This window comes from Pempheris klunzingeri, chromosome 24, assembly GCF_042242105.1.
Source record: "Pempheris klunzingeri isolate RE-2024b chromosome 24, fPemKlu1.hap1, whole genome shotgun sequence".
NCBI classification, from domain to species: Eukaryota; Metazoa; Chordata; class Actinopteri; order Acropomatiformes; family Pempheridae; genus Pempheris; species Pempheris klunzingeri.
The window spans coordinates 13,393,004-13,406,351 of record NC_092035.1 but is presented as its reverse complement, the minus strand read 5'-3'; the positions used below and the strand labels follow the sequence as shown (position 1 = coordinate 13,406,351).

General features: G+C 41.5%; 1 protein-coding gene across 1 annotated transcript in view; it reads left to right on the top strand.

Moving 5' to 3' along the window:
• The window catches only part of dmd (dystrophin), a 242,792-nt gene that overhangs the window by 75,519 nt on the left and 153,925 nt on the right, over positions 1-13,348 (top strand). The gene's annotated exons all lie outside the window — the stretch shown is intronic.

The window sequence follows — 13,348 nt, the reverse complement described above, 5'->3', positions numbered from 1 at the left end:
CAGGACTGTTCCACCAAACATAATCCAAGGAGCAATTACAAGCCCAGTGTCCAAAGCTGCGCATGCCAAGTCCAAGATGTTGCCTTCAACTGTCTGACTAACAGTCCAAGGTTTATTTCCTCAGAATTGTAAGCATTTTTGCCTAAAAATGACTTCACTGATTAATGGACTATCACAACAGTTGCTGATTAATTTTCCCCATTGACTGGCTAATAGTTTAATTGATTAATTGTTTCAGCTGTAGCCTAAAGCCTGATGTTACCAGCAGATGTCCCAATGACATCTACTATTTATTTATCTCCTTTCCTTTTCTATTTATCTATTTTGAAAGCAAAAGGGCGAAGTGGTGAAACTGGTTTTTATCTGTCCATATGACAATAAAACGATTGAACTGAATTACATTTGGACAAGTCCTGCTAGATAAGACTTTGCTTCCTGAAAATCATTGAAACTTTTCTCCAATTCTAACAAGCAAATGACAAAATCTGTTGAAGTTTCCATAGCTGACCCTCTGGAAACTCTCTCTCTCTCTCTGTATGTCTCTCAGTTTTAGTGGCTGAGGCCTTGAAAATGGACTCTTAATGGAAAAGTTATCATCCAAATAGAGTGAGTCGTCCACCTCTTTGCTGTGCACTACTGTCCCTGACCCTGACGGAGGTGAAGAGGTTGGAGGAGGTCTGTCCAAACCCTATTCCCCTCCTTCCTCCTCCTCTGTTTTGTTTTCATTCATTACATCCACCTATTTTTCACAAGAAAACGAACAAGTAGAAAGGATCGGTTGTTGTTGTTGTCTTTTTTTAAGGCTGGCAGCATCGTCCGCCTCCTTTCATCCAGGGCTGCTTTCTGTTGGTCTCTCGGAGTCACGGACAATTTTAGAGGCATTTCCTTTTACGGCAGCGATTTAGAGACACACTCACACACACACACACACACACAGAGGTTATTCCCACCACGTCCATTCTCTCTGGAGAGTCGGTCCGGTATAGCTAGGATAAAGAAAAAGCTGGGGCCATGAGACTTGCACACTTCTCAGGTTTCGGTTTTTCTTGCGATTCAGCGTGTTGTGTTTCGGCTTGTTTTAAGAAAAGATGTGATGCCCAGTTTTGCTATTTCTTCCTTATTTTTTTATTTTCTTCCTGCTTTTTCTTACTTTTAACGTAACTTTTTATTTTTCCTGTCTCAATCCTCTGCTATGTCCCTTTGTTCATATTGAAAAGAATAAACAGATCTGAGGGGGGGGGGGGAAGGACTGTTTTTTTCCTAAAATGCACTTTGTCACCTCTCTTTTTTGTTGCTAGTCTGCTGTCTGGTGCTCTTTGTTGTCCCGTAACTCAGTTAGTCGCCCCCCCATGGGGACTGAATGACTTGTTTTGAATTTAATTCTAATTACATTTCTGTGTTTATGCATGTGTGTGTGTGTGTGTGTGTGTGTGTGTGTGTCTCGTGGGTGCCAACACATCACTTCTATTCCTATTTTCAAAGTTGATTACAAGGGTGCTAGAGGTGTGCCGTTGCCATGGTGATGGAGACTACGTACAGTATGTGTGTGTGCATGTTGCTCATTTGTGTGTATGTGTGAGTAACGCTGTTGAAACAGAGTCTGATCTTAGTCTGATGATTAAAGCCCAGAGAAGGACAGATGGGATGAAGAGATCTTCCCTTCTCTTCTCTTCTCTTTCATCTCCTCTGCTTTTTTCCTGTTCTTTCTTTCCTCCCTCTCCTCTTCTCTTCTGTCCTCTCCTGTCTTCCCTTCCATTACCCTCTCATTTCCTCTAGTCTCATCTTCTTCTTTCCCACACCTTCCCCACCCCTGTCCTCTCCTCTCCTCTCCTCTCCCCTCCTCTCCTCTCCATTCAGCATGCCTGAGCCCCTCTAACCATGACTAAGAGAGGGAGAAAATTTGGAGGTTTGGAGGCAAAGAGATAGATAGAAAGCAGGAGAGGAAGGGAGAGAGATTCCCTCATCCATCCAAACTCACCGAAGCATAATGAGCACCCCATCCTAGATAGATGAGTCTCCCCCCCCCCGCACACACACACAGGCCTCAGGGTAGTAAGAGGTAGAGAGACAGCAGATGGGAGAAAGTAAGGTTAAAGGAGGCTGGGAAAATGAAAGGTGAGAGGGAAGGAGACAAGGATGCGAAGGATGAATGAAAGTGTGGAGAAGCAATGGAGAATGAGTGAGAGGCAAACAAAAGTTCAGACGGGGACAGGAGGGGAGAGCGAGCGAGTTGTGGCAGGAGATGGACGGCCTGGTAGCGGCAGGCGTGAGAATTATGGAGGGAAAAAAGGCGGAGAGATGCCTCGCAGTGAAGCAGCGTCGTGTCTGATTTTAGTGTGATTTGCTACTCAGCAAACCATAAAAAGAGGCACTTCAGGAATATATGAGGATCTGTCACCAGGGCAGGAAACGGAGCTTTTTTTTCTTGTTTACCAGCCATCGCTGGCACTTCATTCAAGTGTATCAGCAGCTGATTTCATTCCATTGCAGCATGCACTGCAACATGGTGTCTCTGATTCACTTTTGTCACATTTTCAGTTTGACTAAACGTGCCTCATCTTACTTGCATGTCAGTCAGCTGTTTCCTACCTTTCCCAGAATGCTTCAGACAGCATGATTGTGCCTGTTTGCCTTCTATGGGTTTGCCTCGGGCTCCACAGTCCGCCCACGGTCAGAGATCGAGAAAGCATTTCAAACAACCACAAGAAGAAAACAACATGAGAGACTTTAGTTTTTCCACAATAAAAGCCTAATGAAGGGTAAATAGTGCCGATGTGTCTATAAATGCTGGGTCCAGGTTTCAGTCGTTCCTGACAGGACTCTTGACAGTGTAGATGTTTTTCATTAGTCCGTCACTACAGCCCAGTGAGAGCATTAAATCATGTTAAGTGAATCATAAGCCACACATGTCGAAGAGACTACGTCAAACTTGCTTTGTAATACAGCTCATCTGTCTAGTGTGGCTGCTGTACGTGAAGAAATTCATATTGCTGCCTTTTATTTGATTTTGCTGCCACCATGTTAAGCGCCTTAGGCCCAGGGGGGGTTGTGGGATACAATAAGGCCATATTTGAACTCTTTATCGGATTATGTATAATGGTGTAAAGTTACGTTTGATTAACTTTTTCCTCATATTCCCGTGTGTATGTATGTGATATATGTGTTGGTTTTCTCTTGTGAAGTTTGGTGCAAAGTGGTGAAGAAAGCTGGCAGTGGAAAAGTTTAATGCATTGGTGGATAATTACAGATAAGAACAGACAAGTGAATCCACCTCGGAGAGCCAGAAATGGACGGAAACAGATGACGGAGACAGGGGAGGGCACCATTTGTCCAGTGCCCGGTGTTAATTTCACACCCTGGCTGTCACTGTTTGCTCTGGTCCTCAAAAACAGCAGAATAACCCCGATAGGAGAGGAGAGAAGAGGGAACAGGAGAAGACAATGAAGCTGAGGAGGGGGAAATAAAGCAGAGGTGAGATGGGATGTGATGATTCAGAGCGCTGGCACTATTTTGAGACGTGATGAGAGCATAATTTTCTGGTTTTAGTATTCCCGGATGCCTCATTATACCAGTGATACAAGCTTAATTTTGTTGGATAACTTTCCCCATGGCTGTACAAATAGAGGTGCTGCAGAGTTTTCCAAGTGCCATACCAGAGAGAGCTGGATCAATCCAACCATTAGTCTACCTTTTGGAGAGCTACTATCCACGGGAGGTTAAAGGAATAGTTTTACATTTTTGGAAAATGCGCATCTTCACCTTCTTGCCAAGAGCTGGATGTTCAAACGGATACACTCTTGTCTCATGAAGCCAGAGACAGCAGGTGGTTAGCGTTTGTGGAAAATTGTGAAAAAACATGGGCTGTGGTTCAAACCATGCACCTGTGTGCAGCTGTGATTCTGATAGGTTCGGTTTAGTTGGTTATTGATTTGATTTTGTGACTGGAAATGTCTCTTTTGTGTTGGTTCCTAGCTGATGGAATCCAACATGTCCGTAAAAAGAAAAGCAGTTGTTTTCCTGTTTGCATATATCACGGGGTGAGTTGGCCCATTCAGAGCTTAAAGGCCTTGAAAACGTATTTTCTCTTCTCGCTGCTTTGAGGTGGGCAGGGCCGTGTTGGAAAAAAGGTGTTGGCATGTATTTCTGCGCTCCAATCGAAGATCCCTAACAATTGAATCAAACTTTAATGACAAGTACTATTATTTGTTTATGCTGCCAGCGCTGTCTGATCAAACTGCACCCACACAACCTTGATGAGGCAGAATAGCTGAGTGTTTGAGTGTTAATCTCTCTCAACTGTTCTGCTGTTGGTAAGGAATATTTCAACATGTCCTTGTGGCAAAACAAACACAAAAGGTTGATTACCAATTACCAACAGTGTTTATGAGTGTTTTTAGTGCCATCTGTTGGGCGGCTGGGGGTGAGTAACAAGCAAGCAAATAAGTTCAGGTGTGTATATCATTATACATTGTGAAACGTCACAGTTTGGTTAGGTTTAGGCACCAAAACTACATGTTCAGATTCAGGAAAAGATATATGTTTTGGGTTAAAATAAATACATTCAATACAGAAGTGACATAAGAAGTAAGTTACATCATGTGCGTAATGTAACTTCTTACATGAAGTTTGTTAAAACAAGTCAGCATTCACTTTTGGGTTCTTATGTCACATGGACAGCCGTCTCCTAAGTGAAAGTGCTCTGTCACAAATCATTATCCCTATCATCATGCAGCCTATAAAACTCATTAAGACACACATCAGTCAGAATCTTGCCTCACTCGTCCCTCACAGTCGCTTCACCTTTTTAAATAAATGCACCGTTATGGCACCGAGTTGTTTCGTTGGTCAGCTCGCCCGCGCTAAAGAATCCAGGCACTTCACATCATCATTTGCTCTGGTGATCCATGTCCACACTTCTGCACGCGCTCCGTTGAGCGATACGGGTTGCTAGCATTAAATCAAACGCCGCAAACGGGAACTTGTAACAACTTCAAATTAAAATGCTAATTGAAGTAGTATTGCAGTGACATGACAGTCATGACTTTTACATATTTGGTACAAATACAGCTGTAAATTACAGGTGTATTTTTTTTTTTTTTTCCAGCATGCATTTGTAAATAACATAAAACGTAATGTTCCCTCCAGCAATACCGTCTCATTGTTATTTAGCAAACCAGGGTCACAATCCTATATTCCAGCTTTTCTTGCTTTTGTGCAAAAACACTATATATGATAATGTAAATATACGCTATATTATTTCATCTTGAAGTGTTTTTGTTGGACAGTCAAGCACAGGATTGTTTCTCTCAGCAGCATTTTTTTTTTTCTCCTCGATGACACAAATCAATTAGCTCCTCTTCTTTATCTTTGCCCACAAGAACCTTGCTTTTGTTTCAATTGGCTCAAAGATGAAGAGAACAGAACCACTCCAAGATAAGGTTTTTACTAGTGGATGACGTGTTCTTCTGAGCTGTACGACAAAAAAGCGTGAAACCTGTGTGAAATCTAGGGATTTAGTCATGAGTCATCTGGAAGAGCGTGTATTTGGCATATTGGGAGGGAATGACAGCATCTGAATCAGTTGAATTCTGGTGTAAAGGACACACACCAGACACGCAGTAGTGTGCTGCTGCTAAAGTTATGCAAAATCTGTCTGGTAACGACAATTAGTAAAATCCTTGACTGGAAAATCACTGCGCATGTGTGTTTTTCTTTTGTTTGTGTGTGTGGCTGGCTGCATTTGTAATTCCTGCACACTTGTAGCTCATGGAAAGAGACTCTGAAATGCTGAGGGATGTGAATTAATAGATACATTTCCCAGCTTTCTGCCTGTGAAATTGCTGATAGCAATCTGCAGTGCAGCTCACCTCAGTAGATCATCTCAGTTTGCATTTGTCAGAAGAAACTTTAAAGCTGTTTTATTTGTTTTGTTTTGTTTTTTTTTATCGTCAGGAAGCTGCTCTCTGCAGATGAATTCTCTTGTATTACATGAATACATGAAGTGATTCCCTTTGAATTGGTTCTGACAGCAAATATTGCAGCAATTTTTGGCTGGAGGAGAGCGTTCTGATTGGTTGCTTGGCCATCTGCTTGGAAGCCCACAAAGATCATGTTAATCACAGTTGATGGGTTGGTGACCCCTGCTCTGTACACAAGTGTCCGTCAAGTGCATGGCGCCCAGTAGGATACACATGGCATCTTAATTATATTTGCCTCAGAGACCAACCTGCTCTCCTAAACTGGAAAAATGCCTGGCCTCGGGTTGGCTGTTTGGCCAATTAGCTCGTGACAATTTAATTAAATGTGGTATTCATTTAATTAAATATGGACCCGAAGGTCTTCTGGGGCCCGGGTATCTGGGCTAAAACTTTTCAGTGTCCATAATTCTGCATTTCTTTATGATGCCAACACGATGGGGCAGTTTGCCGTTCAGTCAAGACGTCTTCTGTCACCGAGAAACAGCGTCGACGCAAAGCAGCCATTCATCTGCCTCTAGCTCCTGCCAGGTGAAAGAAGATGTTACCATTAAATGTGTCCCGTTGCCGCTTATCTCAGTGGAATCCAGACACTTCCTGAATGAGGAAAAGTGGTCACCAGGCAGGTGTAAAAAAAAAAAGTGGAGATCCCTTTCAGTTGGCTGTTTACCCGATCCTTAAAATGTAAGGTAGTCTTCCTTAACTGTCACCTGTCCTCAGATCAGACCGTGTGGGTTGCGCTCCATCTTTTTGTGTCATCTTCCCTCTTTGCGATTCAGAGTTAAGTCACCCAAGAGTCACCCTGTTAGAGAATTCAATTACTGAAGCTGACATCTTAAAACATCCCCCGCTTTTGATTTGTTTCCTTCGCTGTGTTATAGGTTTGCGTCTGACAGGATTCACCTTTTAGTAAATGTGACATGCGCTGCAATGTTTTCTTCTTGAATTTGGATGAAAAGAAATGTGAAAGCATGAGTCAACAACAACAGATAATGGATTCTACGTACAACCGCTACTTCAGATCTTTTCTATATGTTTCCATATCAAAGTAATTCAGTTGATTGCGGTCTGAACAGCCTGAAAAGTAACCAAAGCAGCCTGATTTTCTAGAATGTGATGTCAAACCTCTGTGTGATTAATATGTCAGCTGAAAACACTCTTTCACTGTTGCACACTCCGCCCCAAGCTTCATGTTTCTAGATGGATGTTTTTGGTTCAACGTCAAACATACTTAATAAGCACTTAGAGCAAGAACAAACCTATATGATATTGTGAGTTTTAGCAAGTTTATTTCTTATGTATGGTATTATGGTTGGAGGGGAAGTGAGGGTTTTCCTTTATAATCACTGTTGTTTCAGTTTGGCTGTAATGTTGCTATAATGGCTGTGTTTATGCAGAGTAGACTATAATAGTAAGTATAATGAGACATAGATGTTCCAGGATGCAGATTTTTCTAAATGTAAGGGAAAAAAAAGCAGGATTCATCATCCACCGGATTAGTTGTGCAGTATAGAATAAAACCAAGCTGATGTTACAGAGATGACCAAGATGTTATTTCCAGATATTGAAGTCATGCAAAATGGCCAAGAGATTGTTTGGTAGGAGTTTTCTTATTATATTTATCACATGTACTTCAGACAATACATGCTTTTTTCAATTTATGCCGCCTACCGCGCAATACGGACTGGTTGGTGGTGCAATTTTTGCAATTTCTATATAGTCGCACTGTCCGTTAGCATTTCCACCTGTTAGACAGCTTTTATTTAGACTTTTTTCAAATACAATTTATTTTTTGATTAGTTTAAATGCATGATTAAAATTTTCATGTTATCATGTAGTTTCTAACAACTCTTGGTTCAGATGGTAATCACTGTGTAGTCTATAGATCAGGGGTGTCCAAACTCCAGCCTGCGGGCCAACTGCGGCCCGTGGTCCATTTTTCATTGGCCTGTCCACCGGCCTGTCCATTGGCCTGTCCACCGAGGGCCAAGAAAGTGGAGGTAAAGCTGTTAATTCAAGCACCAGGGCTCTAGCACAGACTATTTCAAGCTTCCCTCTCTGATGCTGATGCTGGTGCTGGGGGCCGCTGGCTAAGTCATGGCTCTGTGCTGCAGCGGTTTTATTCCCTGAGATCAGAAATGGACCAGTTTTGAAGAGAGAAGGACCGACCTCTTCATGAGCTCAGTGACCCTCTCTGCTTGGTGTTTTTAGTGGATCTCATTGATCACCTGAACACACTGAACAACAGCCTACAAGGCAAAGACCAGCTTGTACCACAGCCAATAAATGAAAGCCCACTAATGGAAAGGCTGTTTTTTCTTGAATCATATTCAGTTATCGAGCAGAATTTACCTACATTTGATTGATTTTGCCAACTTTAATCCACTAGAGGTGAGGCGATATACATCACCTCTAGTGGATTGAAGTTAGCAATATAGCTCACTTCTAGTGAGTGGCCCAGCCCTTTGGATGTTTTTCTGTATGTGGGCCTCAGTGAAAAAAGTTTGGACACCCCTGCTCTAGATGGAAGCTTATGGTTACACCCCTACTAAACAACACAGTGCCAGTGCAGCTCACGATGCACTTTAGACATGTTTGACATTTTTTAGACAGTTTTTAGTCTCCTCATCATTATTCTATTTTCTACCGTCATCACTACACTGTGTTCCAAATTATTATGCAAGTAGGATTTTAGTTAAATTAACTTTTGTTTTTCAATGAAACGTTTCACTTGTGTTGTTTCTCCTGTCTGTTTAAAACACTGACATCAATTTCAGACAGGTTTGATCATTTATTTGGCAGGTGAGCCTAATTAAAGGGAAACTACTTAAGGAGGTTGTTCCACATTATTAAGCAAGTCACAGGTTTCATGCAATATGGGCAGAAAGAAAGATCTTTCTGCAGATGAAAAGCGTGAAATATTGCATTGCCTTGCAAAAGGTATGAAAACAATGGAAATTTCACGAAAACTTAAGAGAGATCATCGTACTGTGAAAAGATATGTGTGTGATTCAGAGCGCAGACAGGTTCGTTCGGATAAAGGTGTATTGAGGAAGATTTCTGTCAAGCAAATACATCGTATTAAGGGAGCAGCTGTTAAAAAGCCACTGCTGAGCAGCAAACAGGTACTTGAAGCTGCTGGTGCCTCTGGAGTCCCAAGAACCTCTCGATGCAGGATCCTTCAGAGGCTTGCAGTTGTGCATAAAGCTGTATTTCGGCCACCCCTAACCAATGCTCACAAGGAGAAACATTTGCAGTGGGCTCGGAAATACATGAAGACCAATTTTCAAACAGTTCACTGATGAATGCCGTGCTACACTGGATGGTCCAGATGGATGGAGTTCTGGGTGGTTGGTGGATGGCCACCATGTCCTAACAAGGCTGCGACGTCAGCAGGGAGGTGGTGGAGTAATGTTTTGAGCTGGAATAATGGGGAGTGAGCTGGTAGGCCCCTTCAGGGTGCCTGAAGATGTCAAAATGACCTCTGCAAAATATGTGGAGTTCTTAATGGATCATTTCCTGCCTTGGTATAAAAAGAAGAACAGTGCCTTCTGGAGTAAAATCATTTTCATGCAAGACAATGCTCCATCCCATGCTGCCAAAAATACCACTGAGTCCTTGGCTGCTATGGGCATAAAGGGAGAGAAGATCATGGTGTGGCCACCATCATCCCCTGACCTCACCCTTAAAAGGAAGATCTATGAGGGTGGGCAGCAGTATACCTCAAAACAGCAGCTCTGGGAGGCAATTCTGGCATAATTAAATGAAATCCAGGCAGAAACTATACATAGACTCACAAGTTCAATGGATGGGAGAGTTGTGAAGGTGATATTCAAGAAGGGCTCCTGTGTTAACATGTAACTTGACCTGTAAAGATGTTTTTGATTGAAACAGCATTTATTTCGAGAAAAAAATATCTCCTAACGCAGAAAATACAAAAGATTTGATTTTCAATTCTTTATAACCTATTGAATGCTTTGAAACTCTGTTGTGCATAATAATTTGGAACACTGCATTTTGAGTTATTTAAAAAAAAATACAGTCGTCATCATCTGAAGTTTTGTTTAATAAAATCCTGATTATAATATAATTGTTGAGGACTTAAAAATTCGTACCGACTGTCATTTGTATTGACAATTTAGGAAAAACGAACAAAAAAAGCATATGCGTAATAATTTGGAACACAGTGTATCTTTTTCTAACAGGCTTTGTGTTCTCCTTCTCTTTATGTGAAAATAGACAGAATCTCTTTAGGTTTTAGTTTGTGGGTCGGACAAAACAATTTGAGAATCCCTTTGAGCTTCAGGACATTCTTGTGGGCGTGTTTCACTCATTTGCATTCACCGATAATGAAAATAATTGTTGCATGCGAATATATTTGTAAGTGAAGCAGGAATTTGGATGCGATACGAGTGTTTGCTGTAGTTTGAGGCTCATGAGCTGGCTCAGGCTGCTGAGTGTGGGTGATGACTGACTGTCAGGACACCACAAACAGCAGCTATACTTGGCCTAAGCTGTAATCAAGTGTAGAGTTGGCGGTCGCCTACAGAAACATTGGAATAAATGGACTTTAGATATTAGATATACTTTCACCTGCAGGTAACAGAAACGTGAGGAAGATTATTTTAGTTCATCACACAAACTACTAATTCATGGCTGACCTCTAATCTTCACCTGATTAACACTGTAACCCAACAGTGACTTATATTTTCAAACTGCCCTTGGATGCACAATGAATCACCTTTGCACGTCTGAAATGAAGTCTGGTTTTGGAAGGGCTGAACACACTAAAAAACACACACACACACACACACATGAGAAATGAGTCAGCAGTGATTGGCATTCTGGTCACATGCTGTTAGAGGTGATTGTACTCATGGCCATCACTGCTGAAAATGAAAAGAAGTGTGTGTGTGTAGGTGTGTGTGTAGGTGTGTCATGATCAAAACACCAAAGTCAGGCAGTTATTGAATGCATATGTGAATTGTGTTTATGCATCCGAGTAGTGACGGTGTGTGTTTTTTATTGGCGAGTGGATGTATATCCCCCCGTTTGTGGTGGAAGCAGATAAAAAGATACATAAGTGCTAAAACAAATCAGGACCGAGCGTGCTTCAGAGGCAGCCTGTGATTTCACACTTATTTGTCGGCAGATGCAGGGAACACGCTGCACTTCACCCCAAAACCCCCAAAACTACAGTCTCACTGTTTTGGTGCATCAGGAAGGGTATTTTTGAAACATTCTACATCTATGGCGAGCCTGTTATTTTCCTACATTTATATCAATCTAGCAAATGACACATTATGTTGAAATTGGTTACCGTGCTTTTCAAAATAATGGCAGCATGACAAAAAAGTAAAAATACCACAGAAATTGCTGAATTTCTGTGCAAAAACCAAAGTGTGGACACAATTTGCAATTTCTGTGTGGTAGTGCTGCCCTATGAAACGTTAAATGCTTCTGTTTTTTATGCATTAAATAAACGAGATATGAGGTGTTAATTAGTGAGCTTAGAGGTGGTGTAAGTCAGATTTTGTTGACATTCGCACTAAGCTAGGCTTGCAGTTGCAGCTGGTATACAAGGAATGAATGCTTCTTTACTGTCTTGTTTTAGCTGGAAATGCTGTTTTTAACCACCCCGAGGATTTATTGCCAGAGGGGACTTTCCAACATCCACAATTTCACATTTTTAATCAACTCCTTTATGTGCATTTTGAGAGTGTTTTCCATCCATCAAACGGTCTTAGTATGCATGTTGTTATTTGTCATTTTCACTAGAAACACACTCATAGTATACTAGAACATGGATTTAAATCTGATGTATTTTGCTTTAAAAGGAAAAATCTAATTTACAGGGTGCGATGTATTTTAGTGTTTCTCGGAGTCATAGCTCAGCCAGATTGAAACCCAGATATCAACAATATCCATTAAAGATAACCACCCATAAATCTGTTTAGAAATCATATAAAAACATGCAAATAGGGTATAAGATTGAAAAAAAAAGTGTGTAGATAGTTTTACGTTTGATATTCAGATATCAAGCAACATTAATTTTCACTCAATTTGCAATAAGATCATTAGTTTTCAGCGCATTCGTTGCAGGATAAAGCCTGACTAATGTTTACCAGCCTGTTTTTCCCCCTTTTTTTAACTTCAAAATCCAATATTAGAGAGAAAACTAACGAGCTGAAGTTAGGGACCGTCACAAAAGTGCATGAAAAATGGCCAAAAGGGCAAAACATCATCCAAATGTATCAACAAAATACGCAGATAAACTGACTTAGTTAGGGGACCCTCATCGTCAAGGTTACAATAGTAAACACAACACTTCCTCAATGAGAATACAAATATTTCTGAACAATAAAGGGATGCAGATTGTAGTTTTGCATTACCACCTAAACCAGTTATCACCACGTTTTATACACTGGACATGCTAAGAACTACATGTAGCCCCAAACAGTGGTTTCTAGGTTGGTTATAATGAAGTACTTCCTCATTTAGAGTGATGCGACTTCACTGATGATAAATGCTGCAGAATCTTGAAACTCTGGAGCAGAAGGTGCTGCAGCAGTCGGATTTGTTCATGCAGCCAAAAAAAACAGCTACAAAACCAGCAAGAAGAAAGGAAAACGTTTTGATTTGATTTGCTGTAAAATCAATAAAACATCTGCTCTGGATGGAGTCTTTTTGAGTACGCATTTGCCACCTCGCTTCAGTGTGTGTGTGCACTTGATGATTCTTCAGTTATAAGTGCAGACCAGTTTCTAAGGTTCAAGTGGTTCCTCTGAGAGCTGTAATTTTAGGGACATTAATTTAGCCCGGAGAACACCTGAAGAACTGTTTTCTCTGTTGAAGCGTGCCGGTGTTATGAAGGAAGCGGTTGCTAAATGGACAAGAGAGAAAACTAAGGACTCTTAATGGGTGTGAGTGGGCAGGAAGAAGAAAGAGTGTGTGTGTCCATTGGTGTGTAATTCTGATTTCCCGGGAATAGTAATACTGAAAAGTGCTTTTGATTTTTTGTGCCTTGTTTCCTGGTCTTTTATCTGTGTGTGTGTGTGTGTGTGTGTGTGTGTGTGTGTTGTTTCTTCATTTATCACCTACACCCATTTAGTCCACAACCCATTCAAATAATACATCTACTCCCAACACACACACACACACACACACACACATTCTGCCCTGGCATGGAGACTGCCTCAGTAACAGTGGGTCTCAGGACAATGCCAGAGGGGGGGGGGGTGTAGATCGAGGGCAGAGAGGGATGGAAAAAGGCAAGGATGGGCAGGGCGAGGCTAAATAAGAGAGGGGCAATGAGGTGTGAGAGAACGAGTGTGTGTGTGGGAGAAGTTAAGATGGAGAAAGAGGAGGAAAGG